The sequence below is a fragment of the Schistocerca piceifrons genome, chromosome 10 (assembly GCF_021461385.2).
Source record: "Schistocerca piceifrons isolate TAMUIC-IGC-003096 chromosome 10, iqSchPice1.1, whole genome shotgun sequence".
NCBI lineage: Eukaryota > Metazoa > Arthropoda > Insecta > Orthoptera > Acrididae > Schistocerca > Schistocerca piceifrons.
Window position 1 is genome coordinate 90,802,808 of NC_060147.1, and position 25,823 is coordinate 90,828,630.

Consider the following 25,823-nt stretch of genomic DNA (forward strand, 5'->3'; position numbering starts at 1 on the left):
TCGAGCCGTCTTCGCGGAAGGGTTGCGAAACGAGACGCCACTATTTGCCCCGCTATCTGGGTGGCCGTATGCAGATGGATCTCGCACCGCCCGAGAGCTGTTTTACTGTCGCACCGAGCGTTAAGATAGCTGTGCAAACGTACTTAGTGCAGGGACTTCTCACGTCAGCGCGGCCGACGTTGGTAGACGCTTGCAGGGTGACAGAACACTGCAGTAGGTCGAGGCACGCTATTAAGCGCTGCGTGCGTAGTTCTGTAGCTATATAGAGAAAGAAGTAGTTTGGGTGTGAGTTTGTAAGGAATATAATGAGTCTGTACATATAACAAATTAAAATCCTGTGCCGCGCTTTTCTGTCTGTATGTCAATATTAATCTCAGGAGCGACTGTATGGATTTTGTTAGGGTTTGCACTAATAGAGAGACTGGTTCGCGAGGATCTTTTGCGCACATCACTATACGAGATGACTTCTGTACATTTTTCTTGAATAATTCGAGAACTACGGCGTCTAACGAACTCCTAATAAAGAATAGAGTTTGACGCTCGCGTACTAGTGCACAGAGCAGCTACGCGCGTTAACGTAACCCGTCAACTTGCTGGCAACTCCAGTAAACAAACTGGAAGACAAGAAAAATGCGCAATGGTCATTTACGAGGGCAGTTCAATAAGTAATGCAACAAATTTTTTCCTGAAACAGGGGTTGTTTTATTCAGCATTGAAATACACCAGGTTATTCCCCAATCTTTTAGCTACACAACACTATTTTTCAACGTAATCTCCATTCAATGCTACGGCCTTACGCTACCTTGAAATGAAGGCCTGTATGCCTGCACGGTACCATTCCACTGGTCGATGTCGGAGCCAACGTCGTACTGCATCAATAACTTCTTCATCATCCGCGTAGTGCCTCCCACGGATTGCGTCCTTCATTGGGCCAAACATATGGAAATCCGACGGTGCGAGATCGGGGCTGTAGGGTGCATGAGGAAGAACAGTCCACTGAAGTTTTGTGAGCTCCTCTCGGGTGCGAAGACTTGTGTGAGGTCTTGCGTCGTCATGAAGAAGGAGAAGTTCGTTCAGATTTTTGTGCCTACGAACACGCTGAAGTCGTTTCTTCAATTTCTGAAGAGTAGCACAATACACTTCAGAGTTGATCGTTTGACCATGGGGAAGGACATCGAACAGAATAACCCCTTCAGCGTCCCAGAAGACTGTAACCATGACTTTACCGGCTGAGGGTATGGCTTTAAACTTTTCCTTGGTAGGGGAGTGGGTGTGGCGCCACTCCATTGATTGCCGTTTTGTTTCAGGTTCGAAGTGATGAACCCATGTTTCATCGCCTGTAACAATCTTTGAGAAGAAATTGTCACCCTCAGCCACATGACGAGCAAGCAATTCCGCACAGATGGTTCTCCTTTGCTCTTTATGGTGTTCGGTTAGACAACGAGGGACCCAGCGGGAACAAACCTTTGAATATCCCAACTGGTGAACAATTGTGACAGCACTACCAACAGAGATGTCAAGTTGAGCACTGAGCTGTTTGATGGTGATCCGTCGATCATCTCGAACGAGTGTGTTCGCACGCTCCGCCATTGCAGGAGTCACAGCTGTGCACGGCCGGCCCGCACGCGGGAGGTCAGACAGTCTTGCTTGACCTTGCGGCGATGATGACACACGCTTTGCCCAACGACTCACCGTGCTTTTGTCCACTGCCAGATCACCGTAGACATTCTGCAAGCGCCTATGAATATCTGAGATGCCCTGGTTTTCCGCCAAAGGAAGCTCGATCACTGCCCGTTGTTTGCAACGCACATCCGTTACAGACGCGATTTTAACAGCTCCGTACAGCGCTGCCACCTGTCGGAAGTCAATGAAACTACACGAGACGAAGCGGGAATGTTTGAAAATATTCCACAAGAAATTTCCGGTTTTTTCAACCAAAATTGGCCGAGAAAAAAAATGTGTTCCATTACTTATTGAACTGCCCTCGTAGTTAACCGTCTTCAAATAGAGATTTTTGAAAGAACTGTGTACTCCAATGAATAAAGGCTAGAACTGCTGTTCATCTATGGAGAATGCAAATTAGCACAATATTAGTTGCAGTAATGGTTTCTTATTTAGCAATAGGGATACATGTAGTAGGTGGCAACGGCATTGCAGCAGTGTACACACCGGTTCCCGTCAGATCACCGAAGTTAAGCGCTGTCGGGCGTGGCCGGCATTTGGACGGGTGACCATCCGGGCCGCCATGCACTGCAGTTTTCGCTCCACTGTGAGTCATTTATTTCGCCGCTTCCACAGAAGCTTGGTGAAAAACATTTAGTTTTCTGACGCCCAGTACATGTGAAATGTTGTATTGCGCTTTAATAAGAAATGAAACCCAAGACTATCCATAATGTTCGGTTTTTACACAAAATAGGGGTTTACGTTTAATGATCTTGCCCCTACCGCTGTCACTTTATGCAGCCCGCAGTGTTATAGTTCGCCTTTATAAACCACGCACGAAAGTTTCATTCACTCGCTCGCTACGCACAAATTATCAGCCTTACAGAAAAAATTGAACTGGACCTTTTTATAGGAAATTTAATGTAGATAATTTTTATTCTGGAATACGTTTCGCCAGAGGCCATAGTTTCCGAGTTGTTCAAGGAATACTTACAACAGTGAGCTTCAAACGCACCTACACACAACCGGGCTTCTTGTATAAATGCCGGTGGCACTCCTCCTATAGCTGTACAAGAATTTGAGAGTGCATAAATTATTTCCCACTTTTTACTTTTTTTGGTCTTCGTTGAGTGGCCTTATTACGCCACCGGCTTAGTCGAGCACTTACAAATTGTAAAACTGACGTTTGTGTGAATTTTACCTAGCAGTTTTCTAACTTCCTAAAATAAACACATAATTTTATTCGTCAGGCCTTCTTAGTACGAAAATATCGTGCTTATAAGGGTTAAGTTTGGAGCGAATAATCAATTTAATTAGTTTTAAGACAACGTTTACAAAAGTTGTTTTTAGAATGAGATTTTCACTCTGCACCGGAGTGTGCACCGATACGAAACTTCCTGGCAGATTAAAACTGTGTGCCGGACCGAGACTCGAACTCGGGACCGCCACCTTTCGCGGGCAAATGCTCTACCATCTGAGCTACCCAAGCACGACTCACGCCCCGTCCTCACAGCTGTACTTCTGCCAGTACCTCGTCTCTGCCTTCCAAACTTTACGGAAGCTCTCCTGCGAAAGGTCCCGAGTTCGAGTCTCAGTCCGGCACACGATTTTAATCTGCCAGGAAGTTTCAAAAGTTGTTTTTCTTTCATTACCCTCTCATGCACGTTTAAATTGATAATGTTAACGAATAGCCGACTACGCAGGTGGGGTAATTGTCTAATCAGTGGAGACCAAAAATAGGTCGAATATCGCGAATAGTTGGTGAAGTTGGAAATTTTTGTACAGTGGTAGGAGGGACTGCCACGAAGAAGGTAGTAGCTATCCTCACTGGGGAGGGATGGGCGTAAGGGTGAAGGTGCACTTGAAGGTCATCTTTGTATGTAGTTGTGAATAAATAGAAAACCGTGGCCTCGAGTGAAAACGTCTCCCAGTACAAATTAGTTTTAGCGTAGCGAACGAGAGAATATAAAAATCTCGTAACATCGCGGGTTGCATAAAACGACAGCGGTAGTGGCACATGTATGTTTAAAAGACGTTGGTAAAAGGGAGAACAGTTGCAGTGAATTAGATAATAAGATACTAATGTCTCAAAATCTTCATTTATCAAATATTTGATCTTCGGAGCAACTACATCCTCAGTTAAAAAAAAAAAAGGTGTTTGGAAATGTCTTTTGTACTCTTAAAGCAAGTTTAGGTGTGGAGTGGTTGGGTTGTTTTGGGGGAGGGGACCAGAAAGCGAGGTCATCGGTCTCATCGGATTAGGGATGGACAGGGAAAGAAGTCGGCCGTGCCCTTTCAAAGGAACCATCTCGGCATTTGCCTTGAGGGATTTAGGGAAATCACGGAAAACCTAAATAAGGATGGCGGACGCGGGATTGAGCCGTCGTCCTTCCGAATGCGAGTCCAGTGTGCTAACCACTGCGCCACCTCGCTCCGTGTGTGGAGTGAAATATTGCTTCTTTCCACATATCTTCTGGCGCGACTAAACGCTACACTAGATTCCCCAACTGTAATAAAGAAATCTATAATAAAATTACTGCAGTTGAGATAAAGATAAGTGGCACGTTTTTTCCAGAAGTCGCCCGCAAATGGATGTCGCCGCTAGTCAGCTGATCGAGATGTTTGTTTCAGTGTAGCGACGTCTTGCGGGTTCTATTATTAACCGTCGTGCAAGCGTGTACGGACAACTAGTGTTCGTGTGACGTCATCGGACTGACGTATGCGCGTGGTAATGTAGCGGAACGGCGAGCGTGCGCGAGGACAGCGGGCTGTGTGTGTGCTGGAACGGCCGCTGGGGGCCAATTATTGGACTGGAGGGGAGGCAGGGTTCTCGCTCCAGCGGTCTGGAACTGTCCGGCAGTGGCCGGAGCGGGCAAAAACAGCAGCACAGCACAGCAGCGCCAGCAGAGCCCTCTGTGTGTGTGTGTGTGTGTGTAGAGTGTGTGTGAGCGGCGGGGGGGGGGGGGGGGGGGGCTTCATGGCTCGTTAGCGCCCTCCCAGGTGTCTCTTTCTTCCTGTCTTTGTTCCAAAGTCTGCAGGCGCGCACTTCTTCCTGGATCTGTGGTAGGAGAGAAAGCTTCGGCGCTCTAGGGGTAGCCAATAGTCATCGCGTAAGGACACCTGTAAAAAGTTTAGCCACCCCAGCACACATCACACTCAATACCGTGCAGCCCCGTCTGTAGGCTTACTTTTCCTCCTCCAAAACGTGTGTTATGCATTTTTGTCGTCGACCCACAGTACACCCTGATCCAGGACTTTATTTAGGCAACCAGCTCGTCGATGTAGTAGGGCAGTCCCATTTCTTGAGCCTTATTTTTGATAACAAGCTGACATGGGTGCCCCAGAAATGCCACCTAAAGACTACATGCATGTAGAACAGCCGGCCAGTGTGGCCGAGCGGTTCTAGGCGCTTCAGTCCGGAACCACGCGACCGCTACTGTCGCAGGTTCGAATCCTGCCTCGGGCATGGATGTGTGTGATGTCCTTAGGTTAGTTAGGTTTAAGTAGTTCTAAGTTCTAGTGGACTGATGACCTCAGCAGTTGAGTCCCATAGTGTTCAGAGCCATTTGAACCATTTTGAACTGAAGCCTCCCCACATCACACAAGCCTTAGCCGAATCTGTCGATTTGCTGCACAACGTTTGGCAGGTACCGCTAGTCACGGGTCTCCACACACGAACACGGCAATCACCCCGTGACAGGAGATATCTGGACTCGTCAGTGAATAACACGTTTCACTAGTGACGGAGTTGCCGGTTAGAACGGTAACGCCAGAACTGTTGGCGAGATACTTGTCCAACTTTCCTTGCTTACTGACTTGTCTCCTTGTAGCGTGTGGACGACACGTGGACGACACGTGGAGAGGCATTGGCTTCTGCAGCAACACAACCCAAAGCCCGTCCATTGTATATCAAACAGATCGTCCTTGCAACTTGCACTGCACCAAGATGTCGCATTGCAAGTGTTTCGTTGAATACAACTTTGGCAAATGTCAACTGCCGTCTGTGTACCTTGCTACACAAAACTGGGGACACCGGTACTCAATTGCTTCTGAGGCGTCACCTCACACTGTAATGCATATCAACCCATAAAAATGTATTTTTGTTACTAGATGTGCAATTTTTTTGCACCGTAATCGTCTTACAAACATTTGAGACACACAACCTAACTACCTATTGCACAGTGGACAAAATAACGCAGGTAAAAATTTAAACGAAAGACGGGTTTATAAGTGAAACGGAATTCAGGCGAAATGAGAAACAAATACAACGAACACAGTGATGTGGACGGAAAACGGGCTTTTAAAACAAAAGAAATTAAATCGAAATTAATACATAACATTAATCAAAAACAGTCGAACAAAGATTTCAATATGACGATGAAAGGAGGAGAAAGAGAGCAAGTGAAGAAGTTGATATTATGATTAAAACTTATGTATCAAATGAATGGAATTAATTACATTTAAATGAATTAATAAAAATGTGATAAAAGTTATTTCGATAAACATTTAAAAATAAAAAAAAAATGTTTTACGATGACTAAGATTCGATGTCACAACCGCCAACATGTGATGCTGCTGTTCCTACCTATTACGTCACACAGCCAGACTAGACGATACAACTTTTTTAACGGTATTAAGTGTCGCAACAAATTAAAAATTTTTGTTTTGTCAATTACTGGCAAACCAGGGTGAATGGCTGCTGTTTGTGGGTCCTGGGATCTCAACCTACATCGCAGTATACAGGGTGGTCCATTGATCGTGACCGGCCAAATATCTCACGAAATAAGCATCAAACGAAAAAACTACAAAGCACGAAACTTGTCTAGCTTGAAAGGGGAAACCAGATGGCGCTATGATTGGCCCGCTAGATGTCGCTGCCACAGGTCAAACGAATATCAACTGCGTTTTTTTACAAAATAGGAACCCCCATTTTTAATACATATTCCTGTAGTACGTAGAGAAATATGAATGTTTTAGTTGGACCACTTTTTTCGCTTTGTGATAGATGGCGCTGTAATAGTCAGAAACATATGCACTCACAATTTTAGACGAACAGTTGGTGACAGGTAGGTTTTTAACATTAAAATACCGAACGTAGGTACATTTGAACATTTTATTTCGGTTGTTCCATTGTGATACATGTGCCTTTGTGAACTTATCATTTCTGAGAACGCATGCTGTTACAGCGTGACTACCTCTAAATACCACATTAATGCAATAATTGCTCAAAATGGTGTCCGCCAACCTCAATGCATTTGGTAACATTCCTCTCAAGAGCGAGTAGTTCGCCTTCCGTAATGTTCGCACATGCATTGACAATGCGCTGACGCATGTTGTCAGGCGTTGTCAGTGGATCATGATAGGAAATATCCTTCAACTTTCCCCACAGAAAGAAATCCGAGGACGTCAGATGCGGTGAACGTGCGGGCCACGGTAAGGTGCTTCGACGACCGATCCACCTGTCATGAAATATGCTATTCAGTACCGCTTCAACTGCACGCGAGCTATGTGCCGAACATCCATCATGTTGGAAGTACATCGCCATTCTGTCATGCAGTGAAACATCTTGTAGTAACACCGGTAGAACATTACGTAGGAAATCAGCATACATTGCAACATTTAGATTGCCATCGATAATATTGGGGCCAATTATCCTTCCTCCCATAATGCCGCACCATACATTAACCCGCCAAGGTCGTTGATGTTCCACTTGTCGCAGCCATCGTGGATTTTCCGTTGCCCAATAGTGCATATTATGCCGGTTTACGTTATCGCTGTTAATGAATGACGCTTCGTCTCTAAATAGAACGCGTGCAAAAAATCTGTCATCGTCCCGTAATTTCTCTTGTGCCCAGTGGCAGAACTGTACACGACGTTCAAAGTCGTCGCCATGCAATTCCTGGTGCATAGAATTATGGTACGGGTGCAATCGATGTTGATGTAGCATTCTCAACACCGACGTTTTTGAGATTCCCGATTCTCGCGCAGTTTGTCTGCTACTGATGTGCGGATTAGCCGCGACAGCAGCTAAAACGCCTACTTGGGTATCATCATTTGTTGCAGGTCGTGGTTGACGTTTCACATGTGGCTGAACACTTCCTGTTTCCTTAAATAACGTAACTATCCGGCGAACGGTCCGGGCACTTGGATGATGTCGTCCAGGATACCGAGCAGCATACATAGCACACGCCCGTTGGGCATTTTGATCACAATAGCCATACACGAACACGATATCGACCTTTCCGCAATTGGTAAACGGTCCATTTTTACACGGGTAATGTATCACGAAGCAAATACCGTCCGCACTGGCGGAATGTTACGTGATACCACGTACTTACACGTTTGTGAGTATTACAGCGCCACCTATCACAAAGTGAAAAATTGGTCCAACTAAAACATTAGTATTGCTTTCCCTACTACACGAATATGTAATAAAAATGGGGGTTCCCATTAAAAAAAAAACGCAGTTGATATCCGTTTGACCTATGGCTGCGAGCCGGCCGGTGTGGGCGAGCGGTTCTGGGCGCTTCAGTGTGGAACCGCGCGGCCGCTACTGTCGCAGGTTAAAATCCTGCCTCGGGCATGGATGTGTGTGATGTCCTTTGGTTAGTTAGGTTTAAGTAGTTCTAAGTTCTACGGTACTGATGACCTCAAATGTTCTGTCCCATAGTACTCAGAGCCATTGGAACCATTTTTGAGCATGCAGAACCTTAATGCTCTCCGCCTCCTGGCCCACCCATCTTGGGGTGCAGGCCGTTCCACTGTTCTCCATCTTTACCGTGCTCTGGTCTTGTCCAGACTCGATTCGGGTAGACAGGCATATGGCTCAGCAGCTCCTTCTACTTTGAAACTCCTTGACCCTGTCCATCCTTGTGGGGTGCGTCTGACTATTGGTGCCTTTCACGCTAGTCCTGTTGATACTCACAGAAGCAGGGATTCCCCCTCTACACATCCGACAGAGCCAACTCTTCGTTTCTTACGCAGTCGGCATTCGCCAATTCCCTCAACAACCTGTGTACCCTGTGCTCTTTGCCAATGAGGGATGTCTCCCTCCTAACACCTGCCCACGGGTGGGATTGCCGGCTGGCATACGTCTCACTACCCTCCGCCTGGATCTCCATCTGCACATACTGGACTGCACCCCGTGTCTTTCCTCCCATTAAACCCCCCCCCCCCCCTGCCCCCTTGGACGGTGCCTAGACCACGGATTAGGACCGCTGTCGTCCAGGACCCTAAGGTCTCTGTTGCTCCAATGTTTTACCAGCGTCTTGTATGTGTCATCCTTGCACGAGTTCCAGGGTGCCACCATCTTTCACACTGATAGTTCTAAGACTACTGATAAGGTGGGATACACTTTCACGCTTCCTACCGGCTTCGAGCACCATTTGTAGCCATGATCATGTAGTGTTATTTACTGTAGAGCTTCTAACCATTCACATGTCCCTCCTTTTTGTTTGTCAGGCCTCCCTCCATAGTGTTTTAATTTGTTCCGACTCCATGAGCAGCCTGCAGCCTATCGATAGATGCTACTCTCACCCCTTGGTCTCTGCCATCCATGACTTTCTCTCTGCACTTGAGCGTGCCGCCTGTTCAGTCGTCGTTGTCTGGGTCCCGCATCAAGTGATAATCCCAGGCAATGAATTGGCTGACCGTTCGGCTAGAGAAGAAAATACTTACACCCCCCCCCCCCCCCCCGCCCATTTCCTTTCAGGATTCCAAAAAAATGGCTCTGGGCACTATGGGACTTAACTTCTAAGGTCATCAGTCCACTAGAGCTTAGAACTACTTAAACCTAACTAACCTAAGGACATCACACACATCCATGCCCGAGGCAGGATTCGAACCTGCGACAGTAGCGTTCCAGACTATAGCGCCTAGAACCGCTCGGCCACCCAGGCCGGCTCAGGATTCCAGCTGCGGATATGCGGATCTACGTTAAATCTCTCTTTGCCCAACAGTGGAATGCCATCTGGAGCGCTACCGCTCATAGTAATAAACTCCGCACAATGAAGGAGTCTACTGCAGTTTGGGACACTTCTTTCCGCCCCTCTCGTAAAGAGTCCACTGTGTTATCCCGTTGAAGCATTGGCCATACCCGGCTCACCCATTGTTTCCTCCTACATAAAGACCCACCCCCACAATGCGATTGTGGCTCTAAACTGACGATATCTCACCTATTGGTGGCATATCCCCTTCTTTCGACCCTTCATGCTAAGCATAGTCTTCGTGCTTCCTTAAATTTAATATTAGCAAACGATCTACGGTTGGTTGACCTGGTCATCGGTTTCCTCCGTGAAAGTGGTCTTTATTCCCAGATATAAGGTTCTCTTGGAGCAGGGGCTGGTTGTTTGTGGTTCAGACTCCTTTTGCAGTGTTCACGGTCTGTACCCCATGACAGCCACCGTTTTTTCCAGTTTTTAAATTTTGTCTCACCTTTTATGGTTTTTCGGGGTGCACTCAGCCTCGTGATGCCAATTGCGGAGCTACTCGACCGAATAGTAGCGGCTCCGGTCCAAGAAAACCGTTATAACGACCGGGAGAGCGGTGTGCTGACCACACGCCCCTCCTATCCGCATCCTCATCTGAGGATGGCACGGCGGTCGGATGGTCCCCGTGGGTCACATGTGGCCTCATGACGCAATGCTTTTTTCATGGTTTTACTATGTGTGTTTAATGTTCATTCTTTTATAATTTGACTCCTCTGACTGACTCTGTCCACTTTTAGCAGACCATCTTTCTTATGTAACCCACTTTGGAATCGCGAGACTGATGACGTCGCCGTTTGATCCCATACTTTCTCAATCAGTGAATCAATCTACAGGCTCGCGAATGGTCCCGGTTCGGCGAGGAAGAGACTCCACAGCCCTGTTCAGGTATTACCGTATGCTGTCGAAGTCACCTATTGATGATCAGATTCCGCAGAGCCTCCATACTGTGCGGATGCTGATCGCTGGTTCAAGTGTTCCCAGACACTTTCCGTGGGTTTGAGATTGGCTGATTTTGTAGGCCAGTCGAGATCGGATATGCTGCCCGATTGTTCGTCAAAATCAGAAACGTAAGATTGCTGGCCTGTGAAAACCGCTGTTGTCATCGTGGAAGATGGTAGTCCTCTTGAAGACGTAGAAGAAAGAGCGGAGATTTGGTCACTGAGAATATTGAAATCAGCGACCTCATTCGTGGTCATGGCAACCTGAATGGAAGGACCCACGTGACAGTGAGAGAGACACTCCTATAACAGTACAGCACTCCCTTGACCCTGAAGGTACCTACCATCCATACACTGTGGTTAAACGCGAAAGTCGCGGCTCACCAGACCACCCTTTACACCTCCAGTGAGCTACTTGTCGGTTTCTATGTTGACTGACCCACTGTTGACTTGTAACTTTATGTGTGAGCAATGAACTATTGCGAGGTACCTGATTTTATACTACCTCCACATGTACAAGAGTTGCAACTTAATAATGGCAACCGTTTAAGTACAACTTACACGGAATAGATACTTTAAAAAAAAAAAAAAAAAAAAAAAAAAAGATTATTCCAGTCCTCTGTGGTGCGGTGGTACAGCAACCTTATACTGTGATTAATATTAAAAAAAAAAAACAGTCCTAGGTTTCACTATGGAATTTTCACTGTGCAGTGAAGTGTGCGCCAATACTGGGTGACAATTGTTGAACTTCTTTCTTTTTTTCTCGGGGCCTTTGTCCCGCTCCACCGCGGGGTCGGCTTTATTATTACGGATGTGGCAGTGTTAATTGCAGAGAGTGGCCGGATGCTCTTCCTGACGCAACCCCAACCCCCCCCCCCCCCCTCTTGGGACGGATGTAGTGTACCCCACCTGAAATAGTGCGAACGTTTTCAAATGTCTTTGAGTCGTGTAACTGAGGAGCAACTTGGGGACCAGCCTGGTATTCACCTAGCGGGATGTGGAAAACCGCCTGAAAACCAGATCCAGGCGGGCCAGCGCGCCTACCCGAGTCCAGGAAGCAGCGCATTAGCGCTCTCGGCTACCCTGGCGGGTGGTGGCAATTATTGAACTATATGAAATAAAATCGTCGTAACTTCTGAACGGTTTGCGTTCAAACTTCAGGATTGGCCGAGGTCATGATGGCAATCAGCATGCGCAGTATGGTTTGGTTTATCGAGGAAGCCCACTTCATTTGGATGGGTTTCTCAGTAACCAAAATTGCAGCATGTAGGTGACTGAGAATCCGCATTTAACGATCGAGAAGTCTCTTCAAGCTCAATGGGTGAGTGTGTGGTGTGCAATGACTAGTCACGGAATAATCGTTGCGATATTCCTCGATGGCACGGTGAATACCGAACGGTAGGTAAAGGTTTTGGAAGATAATTTCATCCTCGTTACCCAAAGTGATCCTGATTTCGACAATATGTGCTTGTGAGTACTACGACGGACAGCAAGACTTTGAAATTGTAGGTTTTCTATAAGTTGCAAATAAATCGCTCCCAGTACTAAAGTTCCAACCCTCGTAGTTCTTTTGGGTAGTGTTCGCTCGAAAACAGGTTCGGATGGACCTGAGTCCACTCACATGAGTAATTGTTCTCGGGTTTGAAAGTGATTGTCACTTACAAATCGAGCACCAGCTGCTGTCCGTTAGGGTGTTTTTACGACCACTGTTGTTAACGCCGCGTTATGTGGCTGCCACTGGTGCACCGTTCGTCGTGGGGCTGTAGACGCGCTGGACAGTCGTCGCTCACACACCGACAAATCCGGTAACTCCATTTACGACAGCTCCATTCTGTCGCGTCTTACCGCGCTCATTTCATACAACTGACTGGCACATGCCGTATTTTGCAGACGATAACACGCTGCGGACTGTAAGATGCGCCATAATTTTTAACCTTTTTTTTTTTTAAATGACACCTGTACCTCTTTCGTTATTAGATTGCGAAGCCAGACTAAAAAAAAGAAAAAATTCTTAGTTTATAAAACCACGTTGACCTACAAAAAAACTTGGAAATCGTCATGTGAACTTTGGTCTTTTTCTTCCCTCCTCTTTTTCGTCGTCATTTATTTATTTTATTTATTTATTTATTTATTTATTGTTCCGTGGGACCACATTTAGGAGAAGTCTCCATGGTCATGGAACGAGTCAATACATGAAATTATAACACGATTGTAGAAACAGATAAAATGAAATACAAGAAACGTATTCAGGCGACAATTCGTAAATTTAAATAAATAAAATAAACAATGTAACACTGAAATTTGCTTAATTTTTCAGCTCTTCCAGGAGCTCCTCGACAGAATAGAAGGAGTGAGCCACGAGGAAACTCTTCAGTTTAGACTTAAAAGCGTTGGGGCTACTGCTAAGATTTTTGAGTTCTTGTTGTAGCTTATTGAAAATGGATGCAGCAGAATAGTGCACTCCTTTCTGCAGAAGAGTCAAGGAAGTGCATTCCACATGCAGATTTCATTTCTGCCTAGTATTAACTGAGTGAAAGCTGCTAACTCTTGGGAATAAGCTAATATTGCCAACAACACACGACATTAAAGAAAATACATACTGTGACGGCAGGGAATTCCCAGACTATTGAATAGGGGTCGAAAGGGGTTCTCGAACTTACACCACATATAGCTCGAACAGCCCGTTTTTGAGCCAAAAATACCCCTTTTGAATCCGAAGAATTACCCCAAAAAATAATACCATACGACATAAGCGTATGAAAATATGCGAAGTATACTACTTTTCGTGTTGAAATGTCACTTATTTCAGATACTGTTCTAATGGTAAATAAAGCGGCATTTAGTTTCTGAACAAGATCCTGAACATAGGCTTTCCACAACAGCTTACTATCTATCTATACGCCTAGGAACTTGAACTGTTCCGTCTCGCTTATAACATGCCCATTCTGTCTGATTAAAATGTCAGTTCTTGTTGAATTATGGGTTAGAAACTGTAAAAACTGAGTCTTACTGTGATTTAGCATCAAATTATTTTCCACAAGCCACAAGCCACGAACTTATATCATGAACTACATTATTTGATAATGTTTCAATATTACACACAAGATCCTTCACTACCAAGGTGGTGTCATCAGCAAACAGAAATATTTTTGAATCACCTGTAATACTAGAAGGCATATCATTTACATAAATAAGAAACAGCAGTGGCCCCAGCACCGACCCTTGGGGAACGCCCCATTTAACAGTGCCCCATTGGGACTGAACATCGTTACCACTCTCAATATTGCGGAGGATTACCTTCTGCTTTCTGTTCTTAAAGTAGGAGGCGAACCAATTGCAAGCTACTTCCCTTACTCCATAATGTTCCAATTTCTGCAGTAATATTTTGTGGTCAGCACAGTCAAAAGCCTTCGTTAAATCAGAGAAAACACCTAACGTTCGCAACCTTTCATTTAATCCGTCCAAAACCTCACAGAGCAAAGAGACTACAGCATTTTCAGTTGTTAAGCCATTTCTAAAACCAAACTGTACATTTGACAGCAAATTGTGTGAATTTAAATGCTGCAGTAACCTTGTATATACAACCCTCTCGATAACTTTAGCAAACACCGATGGCATAGAAATAGGTCTATAATTGTCAACATTATCCCTGTCTCCTCTTCAGTGTCTTCGAGACCATTACGTATGCCGCACTTCTTCAAAGATTAAACAGTCATGTCTCCTCTCACTCTAGACTACGACTATTTTATCCACTGACACACTTGTTTGATTGTAGATCGTTTCAAAGCTCCCTTCGGCGTGAATTCATGTTGAGTTCCATCCATTCATTCCATTCCTCTCTCATATATATTTTATATGGTTTATTTATCGAGACATCAAGAGGTTGCAATTGTAAAGTCCTCCCAGAATGCCAGCCTTTGTGACCGAGCGGTTCTAGGCGCTTCAGTCCGGAACCACGCTGCTGCTACGGTCGCAGCTTCGAATCTTGCCTCGGGCGCAGATGTGTGTGATGTCCTCAGGTTAGTTAGGTTTAAGTAGTTCTAAGTCTAGGGGACTGATGACGTCAGATGCTGAGTCCCATATTGGTTACAGCCATTTGAACCATTTGAACCTCAAGGAATAACAGCAAGCTGTGTACTTCGCTGTCTCAGTTTCTCTTTCACAGAATTTTTGAAATGACTACTAAACCGTAGTAGCACAATATAAGAACTCGTCTTCAATAAAGCACCTTTCCTTCCCCCCCCCAGTCTGTTAATCCATAATTTCATACCAGCCTCATCCATCCAACCTTTGTCATGTACATCAACGACACCACCTGGCAGTATCTCAAAATGTTTTGACATTGCTTTGCGCTTGAAAATGATCATTGGATAAAGTTTAATACCGTCAGCGCAACATCAAAGAACAAATGCTAGTGCTTTCTTTCATGACCACTTGTTTTTGTAGTTACAGTTTTAGCAGCTTTCATGGCAACAGTTCTCTTGCTCATTTGGTTCAAATGGCTCTGAGCACTATGGGACGTAACATCTGAGGTCATCAGTCCCCTAGACTTAGAACTACTTAAACCTAACTAACCTGAGGACATCACACACATCCGCGCCCGAGGCAGGATTCGAAGCTGCGACCGTAGCAGCAGCGCGGTTCCGGACTGAAGCGCCTAGAACCGCTCGTCCTCAGCGGCCGGCTTTCTCGTGCTCGGTACATCAAATGTCAGAGGAGTTTCGTCCATATTCGCTATTTGGCGTAGTTCTACACTGGTTTTCTTTCGATGTGGAATAACAAAGCGGTGGATAGATAATATTTTCTCTCCATAGCCGTGTGGCATTTTCTAAGATATTTTGGTTTTGGTTCGCATGCTAGGTCGATGACGCTTCATAAACCTGTAGCACCAGCCAGCTCCATCCTCGAAGTCTGTTTAAGTTCCTCTGTAGCAGTAACGAGCGTGTATTTGAATCATTTGTGTATTAATTCCATTGTCTTTTTGACGGTGTCTCTGAATCAATTTCAATACATCATCCAGTTTAGGCCGCGTTGCATACAGTCGTATATTTGCACATTTAGTCTTCCTCATCTTTTTTCAGTTCTTCCTTACTAACGTCCGCCGTCGTAGCTGAGTGGTCAGCGCGGCGATCTGTCACCCCAAGGGACCCGGGTTCGATTCCCGGCTGGGTCGGAGATTTTCTCCGCTCAGGGACTGGGTGTAGTGCTGTCCTCATTATCATTTCATCAGTGGAAGGCAACGGAAACCACCACTGGTATCACTTCCCTAGACACTCATTCGGTGGATATCTCAGACGAGGCTTCCCCACAACTAGTCCTGCCGTAAGGCAGAGCACGAAGTTAAAGAAGAGAAGTTCCTTACTAACCCGCCAATCGCGAGTGGTTTTTTCCGTTGGTGGAGGGCCGAAATGCGGCACAGCTGCTGTGTTTACATGTTCTTCTGCATGCTACTTTCAATTTATAGCCCGCATCAGATGAAAACCTTTTATTTTTTCCCCGTTACAAAAGTATTGGACTATTATCAGTAACCCAAATGATTTTCAGTTCAAATTCACTTGTACCGTAGACTACACTGACGCGTCATAGGCTAGACAGTGGTGTAGCTTATGTTCGTCGCATCTGTGCACTCCCGCAGCCAGTTGAATCCAGAGTTGCCAGATAGAGATATGTTTTCCGCGTTATAGATAATGTGGCCGGTTTTATGACTGGCGTTAATTTTAAATCAAACATTGGACATTTTTATATTACACTACTGGGCATTAAAATTGCTACACCACGAAGATGACTTCCTACAGACGCGAAATTTAACCGACAGGAAGAGAATGCTGTGATATGCAAATGATTAGCTTTTCCGAGCATTCACACAAGGTTGGAGCCGATGGCGACACCTACAACGTGCTGACGTGAGGAAAGTTTCCAACCGATTTCTCATACACAAAAGGCGTTTGACCGGCGTTGCCTGGTGAAACGTTGTTGTGATACCTCGTGTAACGAGGACAAATGCGTACCATCACGTTTCCGACTTTGATAAAGGTCGCATTGCAGCCTATCGCGACTGCGGTTTATCGTATTGCGTCATTGCAGCTCGCGTTGGTCGAGATCCAATGACTGTTAGCAGAATACGGAATCGGTGGGTTCAGGAGGGTAATACGGAATGCCGCACTGGATCCCAACGGCCTCGTATTTCTAGCAGTCGAGATGACGGGCATCTTATCCGCACGGCTGTAACTGATCGTGCAACCACGTCTCGATCCCTGAGTCAGCAGATGGGGACGTTTGCAAGACAACTATCATCTTCAGGGAACAGTTCGACGACGTTGCAGCAGCATGGACTATCAGCTGCGATTACCCTTGACGATGCATCACAGACAGAAGCGCCTCCGATGGTGTACTGGACGACGAACCCGGGTACACGAATGGCAAAACGTCATTTTTTCGCATCCGCGTTTGGCGACATCGCGGTGAAAGCACATTGGAAGCGTGTATTCGTCGTCGCCATACTGGCGTATCACCCGGCGTGATGGTATGGGGTGCAATTGGTTACACGTCTCGGTCACCTCTTGTTCGCATTGATGGCACTTTGAGCAGTGGACGTTACATTTCAGATGTGTTACGACCCGTGGCTCTACCCTCCATTCGATCCCTGTGAAACCCTACATTTCAGCAGCATAATGCACGACCGCATGTTGGAGGTCCTGTACGGGCCTTTCTGGATACAGAAAGTGTTCGACTGCTGCCCTGGCCAGCACATTCTCCCCATCTCTCACCAAATGAAAACGTCTGGTCAATGGTGGCCGAGCAACTGTCTGGTCACAATACGCCAGTCACTACTCTTGATGAACTGTGGTATCGTGTTGAAGCTGCATGGGCAGCTGTACCTGTACACGCCATGCAAGCTCTGTTTGACTCAATGCCCAGGCGTATCAAGGTCGTTATTTCGGCCAGAGGTGGTTGTTCTGGGTACTAATTTCTCAGGATATATGCACCCAAATTGGGTGTAAATGTAATCACATGTCAGTTCTAGTATAATATATTTGTCGAATGAATACCCGTTTATCATCTGCATTTCTTGTTGTTGTAGCAATTGTAATGGCCAGTAGTGTATTTTAGAGTATAAAACGCACCTGATTTTGGAGGCAATTTTTCGAGGAAGAAAGTGCGTCTTGTAGTCAGTAAAATACGGTACAGAGACCACTTGACTGCCACAACTCGGGAGAGATCTGACGATAACGTAGCGAGTGTCAGCAAGTGAGGCCCTGTGTGACGCTGCGGGCTTGCAGACGGCAAGCACGGTGACGACAGCAGCTGGTACGAATAGGGCGACAGCTTTCCAGTGGAGGACATCAGTTACACTGCAGCAGAAGGCATTCCCGCGCCATGACGTGCAGCGCCTCGCTCGTCGCGTTACGGCACGCGGCTATCAAGTGCGACGAGACATGCCATGTGGCGTGTCCCCGGCAGGGAGCCACTTAACGAATTCAACAACAATAAACTGGACAGATAGTGGGCGGCAGTTTTGTTTAAGTAGCGCGGCGGCCCTGCGCCTTCTAAACATTCAGTCTCGAGCCGCGGGACCGCTACGGTCACACGTTCGAATCCTGCTTCGGCCATGGATGTGTGTGATGTCCTCAGGTGAGTTAGGTTTAAGTAGTTCTGAGTTCTAGGGGACTGATGACCTCAGATGTTAAGTCCCATAGTGCTCGGAGCCATTTGAACAATTAACCCTGGGTGATTTGACCTAGTAGATAGTCTCGGAAGTTCCATGCGGCTTTTCGCGGATGGTGCTGTAGTATACAGAGAAGTTGCAGCATTAGAAAATTGTAGCGAAATGCAGGAAGATCTGTAGCGGATAGGCACTTGGTGCAGGGAGTGGCAACTGAACCTTAACATAGACAAATGTAATGTATTGCGAATACATAGAAAGAAGGATCCTTTATTGTATGATTATATGATAGCGGAACAAACACTGGTAGCAGTTACTTCTGTGAAGTATCTGGGAGTATGCGTGCGGAACGATTTGAAGTGGAATGATCATATAAAATTAATTGTTGGTAAGGCGGGTACCAGGTTGAGATTCATTGGGAGAGTGCTCAGAAAATGCAGTCCATCAACAAAGGAGGTGGCTTACAAAACAATCGTTCGACCTATACTTGAGTATTGCTCATCAGTGTGGGATCCGTACTAGATCGGGTTGACGGAGGAGATAGAGAAGATCCAAAGAAGAGCGGCGCGTTTCGTCACAGGGTTATTTGGTAAGCGTGATAGCGTTACGGAGATGTTTAGCAAACTCAAGTGGCAGACTCTGCAAGAGAGGCGCTCTGCATCGCGGTGTTGCTTGCTCGCCAGGTTTCGAGAGGGTGCGATACTGGATGAGGTATCGAATATATTGCTTCCCGCTACTTATACCTCCCGAGGAGATGACGAATGTAAAATTAGAGAGATTCGAGCGCGCACGGAGGCTTTCCGGCAGTTGTTCTTCCCGCGAACCATACGCGACTGGAACAGGAAAGGGAGGCAATGACAGTGGCACGTAAAGTGCCCTCCACCACACACCTTTGGGTGGCTTGCGGATTATAAATGTAGATGTAGATTTGCAAAACAAAACAGAAGATTTAAAGAAACTGATTTAAATCAACAGTAGGCAACTGACAAACAACGAAAATAGTATCTACTAATGAGTAACGACAAAAAAAGATCAGAACGAATGAGAAGATAATCGGAGAGAAAACCTTTTGCATCGCGTATGGAAGGCGGCGCGTCGGTCTGCTCCTGAAAACTGAAAGGTTGGCCGAATGAAGGAAGTGAGTAAGAGCAGGAAATGGTAAAATGGTTCAAATGGCTCTGAGCACTATGGGACTCAACTGCTGAGGTCATTAGTCCCCTAGAACTTAGAACTAGTTAAACCTAACTAACCTAAGGACATCACAAACATCCATGCCCGAGGCAGGATTCGAACCAGCGACCGTAGCGGTCTTGCGGTTCCAGACTGCAGCGCCTTTAACCGCACGGCCACTACGGCCGGCTTAGGAAATGGTAATACACGTTGATACTGCAAAAAAGTAAAAGTGGTTTACTGGTGCATGAATATATACAGGGCATACATAACTTTGTACTGAGGTGCGAAGCCTTAAACCCGTCGTAAGTAGAGCAAAGTATATGAAGCGTCAATGCGGGTTGGAAGCGAAGAACTTGACACTTCCAAGTGGCCGGCGTAGTTCACGCGGTTCGTACAACTTTCACCATATTGTAAAAATCAATCGAGAAACATATTTTTGCCGGTTTTTCACCTTCGGAAAGCAAAACGGACCACTAACATCGTTCAACTAATGTGGAAAAGCTGGTATGCCATCGGTAAATGCACTATTAAAGTTAATTTTTATCCGTCAGCTGTTTTCATCTCATCCCAGTAATGCCAACGTAAGTCATGAAAGTAGCCCGCGTGGCTTTCCGGATTGGGAAGGAGCGCCTGGTCCCCGGCACGAATCCCCCCGGCGGATTTGTGTTGAGGTACGGTAAACCGGCCAGTCTGTGGATGGTTTTTAGACGGTTCCCCTTATTCCGTGTCAGTTATACTATGTCGGCGATTGCTGCGCAAACAAGTTCCCCACGTACGCGTACACCACCATTACTCTACCACGCAAACATAGGGGTTACTCTCGTCTGGTGTGACGTTCCCTGGGGAGGGGGAGGGGGGGGTCCACCAGGGGTCGAACCGCACAATAACCCTGAAAGAGTGGTTCGATGTGGGGCGACGGAGGGGTGAAGTGGACTGCGGTAGTCGTCGTGGGGTTATGGACCACTGCGGCTGCGGCGGGGACGAAACCTCTCGGTCGTTTCTAGGCCCCCGGTTAACATACAATACAATACAATAATGAAAGTACAAAACCCGTCCTACAAGCTCTTTAATTTCAACATCAATTAGCCTCTTTAATTATTGAATCTCCCTCGTATCACTTGACCGTGAATCCTGCAATGTTGGAACGTGCGGACACTCTCATTAAAGGCGATCGACGGATCACAATGAAACACCTCGCTGCTCATTTGGACGTCTCTTCTGCTAGTGCTGACACACTCGTTCACCAGTTGGGGTATGCAAAGCTGTGTGCGTGTCCGCTGCGCCCGTCGCCGCCAAACAGGAGAGCACAGAGGGCAATAAAATTGCTTTCGCGTTACGAGGCCGAACGCGACAATTTTATTTTTATCAAACATCGAGAAAAGTACTTAGAAGTACTTAAACCTAAGGACATGACACTCATCCATGCCCGAGGCAGGATTCGAACCTCCGACCGTAGCAGCAGCGCGGTTCCGGACTGAAGTGCCTAGAACCTCTCGGACACCGCGGCCGGCTCATTCACAACATTAATCATGAAGACCGATGTGTTGCAGTGGAACATACACCAAAACCAGTTGCAGTTAGTCTTGCAATAAGTCTTGCCACAGTTCATAATGTTACAAGTATAGCACCACAAGTGCAAGGTGGGTCCCGATAGAATTAACCCAGCAACGCAAGGAAACAAGGCTCCTAGTGAGTACATACAGGGGTATTACAAATGATTGAAGCAATTTCATAAATTCCCTGTAGCTCCATTCATTGACATATGGTCACGACACACTACAGATACGTAGAAAAACTCATAAAGTTTTGTTCGGCTGAAGCCGCACTTCAGGTTTCTGCCGCCAGAGCGCTCGAGAGCGCAGTGAGACAAAATGGTGACAGGAGCCGAGAAAGCGTATGTCGTGCTTGAAATGCACTCACATCAGTCAGTCATAACAGTGCAACGACACTTCAGGACGAAGTTCAACAAAGATCCACCAACTGCTAACTCCATTCGGCGATGGTATGCGCAGTTTAAAGCTTTTGGATGCCTCTGTAAGGGGAAATCAACGGGTCGGCCTGCAGTGAGCGAAGAAACGGTTGAACGCGTGCGGGCAAGTTTCACGCATAGTGATGTGAAAGATTCAGTGTTTAAACCTCCTCTACCAAGAAACGTGCCAGAACTGCGAGCTCGCATCAACAATGCTTTCGAACTCATTGATGGGGCATGCTGCGCCGAGTGTGGGAGGAACTTGATTATCGGCTTGATGTCTGCCAAATCATTAAAGGGGCACATATCGAACATTTGTGAATACCTAAAAAAACTTTTTGAGTTTTTGTATGTGTGTGCAAAGCATTGTGAAAATATCTCAAATAATAAAGTTATTGTAGAGCTGTGAAATCGCTTCAATCATTTGTAATAACCCTGTACTTGAAATAACGGAATCAACGGGAAGGTATGTTCTTTCTAAACAAGATTTTAACGTGTCATGAAATTTTGCTTCACCGTTTTGAACCTGAGTCCAAAAGCACGCATGAAGTGGTGGCATTGGAATTCACCATTCCGAAAGAAATTCAGAACGGAAGCATGAGTGGGAAAAGTCATGTTGACAGTCTTTTGGGATACCCACGACGTCCTCTTTTGTGATTATTTTCAAGATGAGCGCACAATAAACAGTGCCTGCTACTGAGACATGCTGATGAAAAAAGTACAGGCAGCAGTGAGAGAAAAATGTCGTGGACAAAGAAAACGCGTAATATTGCTTGCCCTCACATCACCAACTGACCCAAGAAACCATTGAAAAACTTAGGTATGAGATACCACTTCATCCCCCCGACACTCCAGATTTCCATCCTTCGGATTTCACTTATTTAGTCCACTTAGGGACACGTTACGCGGGAAACGGTACAGCAGCAACGAGGATGTAAGAGAATTTATGGCAGAACGGCTCAGACAGCAAGACAAACACGTCTTTGCGTAAGGTATAAAAAAAAGTAGTACTTCGTTGGGAAAAATGTATTAATGTTGGTGAGATTATCTTGAGAAGTAATGAAAGTATCATTTTGTAAAAATACGAGGGTTATTCCAAAAGTGAGGTCCGATCGGTCGCGAAATGGAAACGACTATGAAAATCCGATAAAGATTTGCACAGATGTTTTGGGTAGTGTCTCTAGTATAACCCCAGTTAGCATCACGTCGCTCTTCTCATTTCTGAGCTCGCAGTGAGTGCGTAAAGATGTCTAGAAAATAGTGTCTGCCGCCAAGTACGAGGGCCTGGTGAGAAATTTCGCCTGAAGCTATGCAGCCAACATTACATAACTGTCGTGCTGTTTCGTCTTCACGACAATTCTCAGCCGCATTCTGCAGGGGCAATGAAGATGCTCCTGCATCGTTTTCAAATGGAAATGTTAGATTACCCACAATACAGTCCGCAATTGTCTCCCCCTGAGTTTCATCTCTGGTCACATGAACCGCTGTCTTTGACGACAACATTTTGACACAGACAACGAGGTGTAGGCCAGCATGGAGAATTGGCGGAAAGCACTGGCGGCTGCCTTCTATGATGAGGCTATTGAAAAGTTGGTACAACGCTATGACAAAAGTCTAAGTCAGAACGGCGACTACGTAGAGAAGTAGCTGAAAGGTGTAGCTAATTGTTACAAGTAAAACATTTATGATGTTCACTGTGGTTTCAATTTGGCAATCAATCGGACCTTACTTTTGGAATAACCCTCGTATATAGTTTTTTTTCTACGTCAGTTTGTCCGTTTAATTATTGAACGTCCCTCGTACGACGGGCAAAAAACAAAAACTACTTACGTGTTTGGGATAAACCTTTTTATTATTCGAAATAGTCCCCTTTCAGACTTGTACACTCCGTCCGACTCTGTTCTAATTTGTTGATGCCCTGCGAATAATAGGAATTGTCCAAGTCAGCAAAATAGCTATTAGTTGCTGCAATCACCTCGTCGTTTGAATAAGATCTTTGTCCTGCCAGCCATTTCTTCAAATTAGGAAAGAAATAGTAGTCCGAGGGAGCCAAGTCTGGAGAATAGGAGGGATGTGAAACGAGTTGGAATCCTATTTCCGTTAATTTTGCGACCGCAACTGCTGAAGTGTGTGCTGGTGCATTGTCGTGGTGGAGTAGGACTTTTTTGCGGTCCAGTCGCCGGAGTTTTTCTTGGAGCACGGATTTCAAACGGGCCAATAAATGCTTCAAATGACTCTGAGCACTATGGGGCTTATCGTCTGAGGTCATCAGTCCCCTAGAACTTAGAACTACTTAAACCTAACTCACCTAAGGACATGACACACATTCATGCCCGAGGCAGGATTCGAACCTGCGACCGTAGCAGTCGCGCGGTTCCGGACTGAAGCGCCTAGAACCGCTCTGCCACTCCGGCTGGCAAACGATCCAATAACGACGAACAATATGCACCTGTAATAGTTTTACCCTTTTCCAGATAGTGGATGAAAATTGTCCCTTGCGAATCCCAAAAGACAATCGCCATTACCTTTCCGGCCGAAGGAATGGTCTTCGCCTTTTGTGGTGCAGATCCTCCCTTGGTGGCCCATAGTTTAGATCGTTCTTTGGTCTCAGGAGTATAGTAATGTATCCCTGTTTCATCCACAGTGATGAAACGACGCTTAAAGTCCTGCGGATTCTTCCTGAACAGCTGCAAACAATCCGTGCAACACTTCACACGATTCCGTTTTTGGTCAAGCGTGAGCAATCGCGGAACCCATCTTGGGGATAGCTTTCTCATGTCTAAATGTTTATGCAAAATATTCTGTACCCGTTCATTCGAGATGCTCACAGCACTAGCAATCTCACGCACTTTAACTCTTCTGTCATCCATCACCATATCATGGATTTTATCAATGATTTCTGGAGTCGTAACCTGCACAGGGCGTCCAGAACGTTCAGCATCACTTGGGCCCATATGGCCACTCCTAAAATTTTGAAACCACTTATAAACTGTTCTAATCGAAGGTGCAGAGTCACCGTAATGTTTACCAAGCTTCTCTTTAGTCTTCTGAGGCGTTTTGACTTTCATAAAGTAATGCTTAATCACCACACGAAATTCTTTTTCGCCCATTTTTTGACAATCACTCGACTTCCTTGATTCATACGAATGCCAAACACAAAGAAATGACCAATATGGCTGAAACTTGGTGTGCTTTCTTTCCAAGTAAACATGACCTCGACACGCGCCGGTGGTGCCATCTCTCGGACTTTGCACGGACTTCTCAAACGCCCTTCGTGATTTGTACCCAGCTCACAGAATTTTCATAAATGTCTTTTATATTTGTGCGTCACGTAGAATTAATCTTTGTAAAAATAAAATTGTTTTAATCTTAGTGAATCGTCAATCGGAGATACCATCAGTGTCAGGGCCTGCTCTCCTCCCCCTTTAATTCCGCCCACACACTCCCCCCTCCTCGCTGTCCTCTCCACCCCTCTCTACTCTGTAACGTCTCACAGAAATTATAGCGTGCGTCGGCCGTCATCAGATTTATCCGAGTCCTAGGCGGTTTGTTTGGAAAGGGCGCTGACTCCCAGCGCGCATTGAATGATCGCCTCGCCTTCTCGCCCCCTATTACCGACAAATTAATGCAGTTCTTAGAGTTTCCATTTAGAGTGGGTTTCGTTTAATGGGACGGCGGGGCTATAAAATCGGTCTGAATTACGACTGGGGCGCTCACTCGGGGCCCAATTAAATTATCCGAGCCCTCTTGAGCAGCAGCCCAGATTTTAGCGGAAGCTTCGCCGCCGAAGTGCTGCAGGAGCTGCGTTCGATTCGTCGCAGACAGCGACACTGATGTTGGGGAAGATGCCGAGTCGCGTGTGTCGAACCGCGGTTACTGGCGACAAGGGAGACTCACCCACACTTAAAAAGATGGGTGTTGTTGTTGCTGTTGTGGTCTTCAGTCCTGAGACTGGTTTGATGCAGCTCTCCAAGCTACTCCATCCTGTGCAAGCTGCTTCATCTCCCAGTACCTACTGCAGCCTACATCCTTCTGAATCTGGTTAGTGTATTCATCTCTTGGTCTCCCTCTACGATTTTTACCCTCCACGCTGCCCTCCAGTACTAAATTGGTGATCCCTCGACGTCTCAGAACATGTCCTATCAACCGATCCCTTCTTCTAGTCAAGTTGTGCCACAAACTCTCCTTCTCCCCAATCCTATTCAATACTTCCTCATAAGTTATGTGATCTACCCATCTAATCTTCAGCATTCTTCTGTAGCACCACATTTCGAAAGCTTCTATTGCCTTCTTGTCTAAACTATTTATCGTCCACGTTTCACTTCCATACATCGCTACACTCCATACAAATACTTTCAGAAACGACTTCCTCATACTTAAATCTATACCCGATGTTAACAAGTTTCTCGTCTTCAGAAACGCTTTCCTTG

At 46.0% G+C, this 25,823-nt stretch overlaps 1 protein-coding gene and 1 non-coding gene across 3 annotated transcripts in view; one reads left to right on the forward strand and one right to left on the reverse strand.

Annotated features, from left to right (window-relative positions):
• LOC124718643 (disintegrin and metalloproteinase domain-containing protein 10) overlaps positions 1-25,823 on the forward strand; it is a 543,247-nt gene that overhangs the window by 389,656 nt on the left and 127,768 nt on the right. The gene's annotated exons all lie outside the window — the stretch shown is intronic.
• Trnas-gga lies at positions 9,486-9,560 on the reverse strand. The gene has a single exon. It is a non-coding gene; the product is annotated as a tRNA-Ser (tRNA).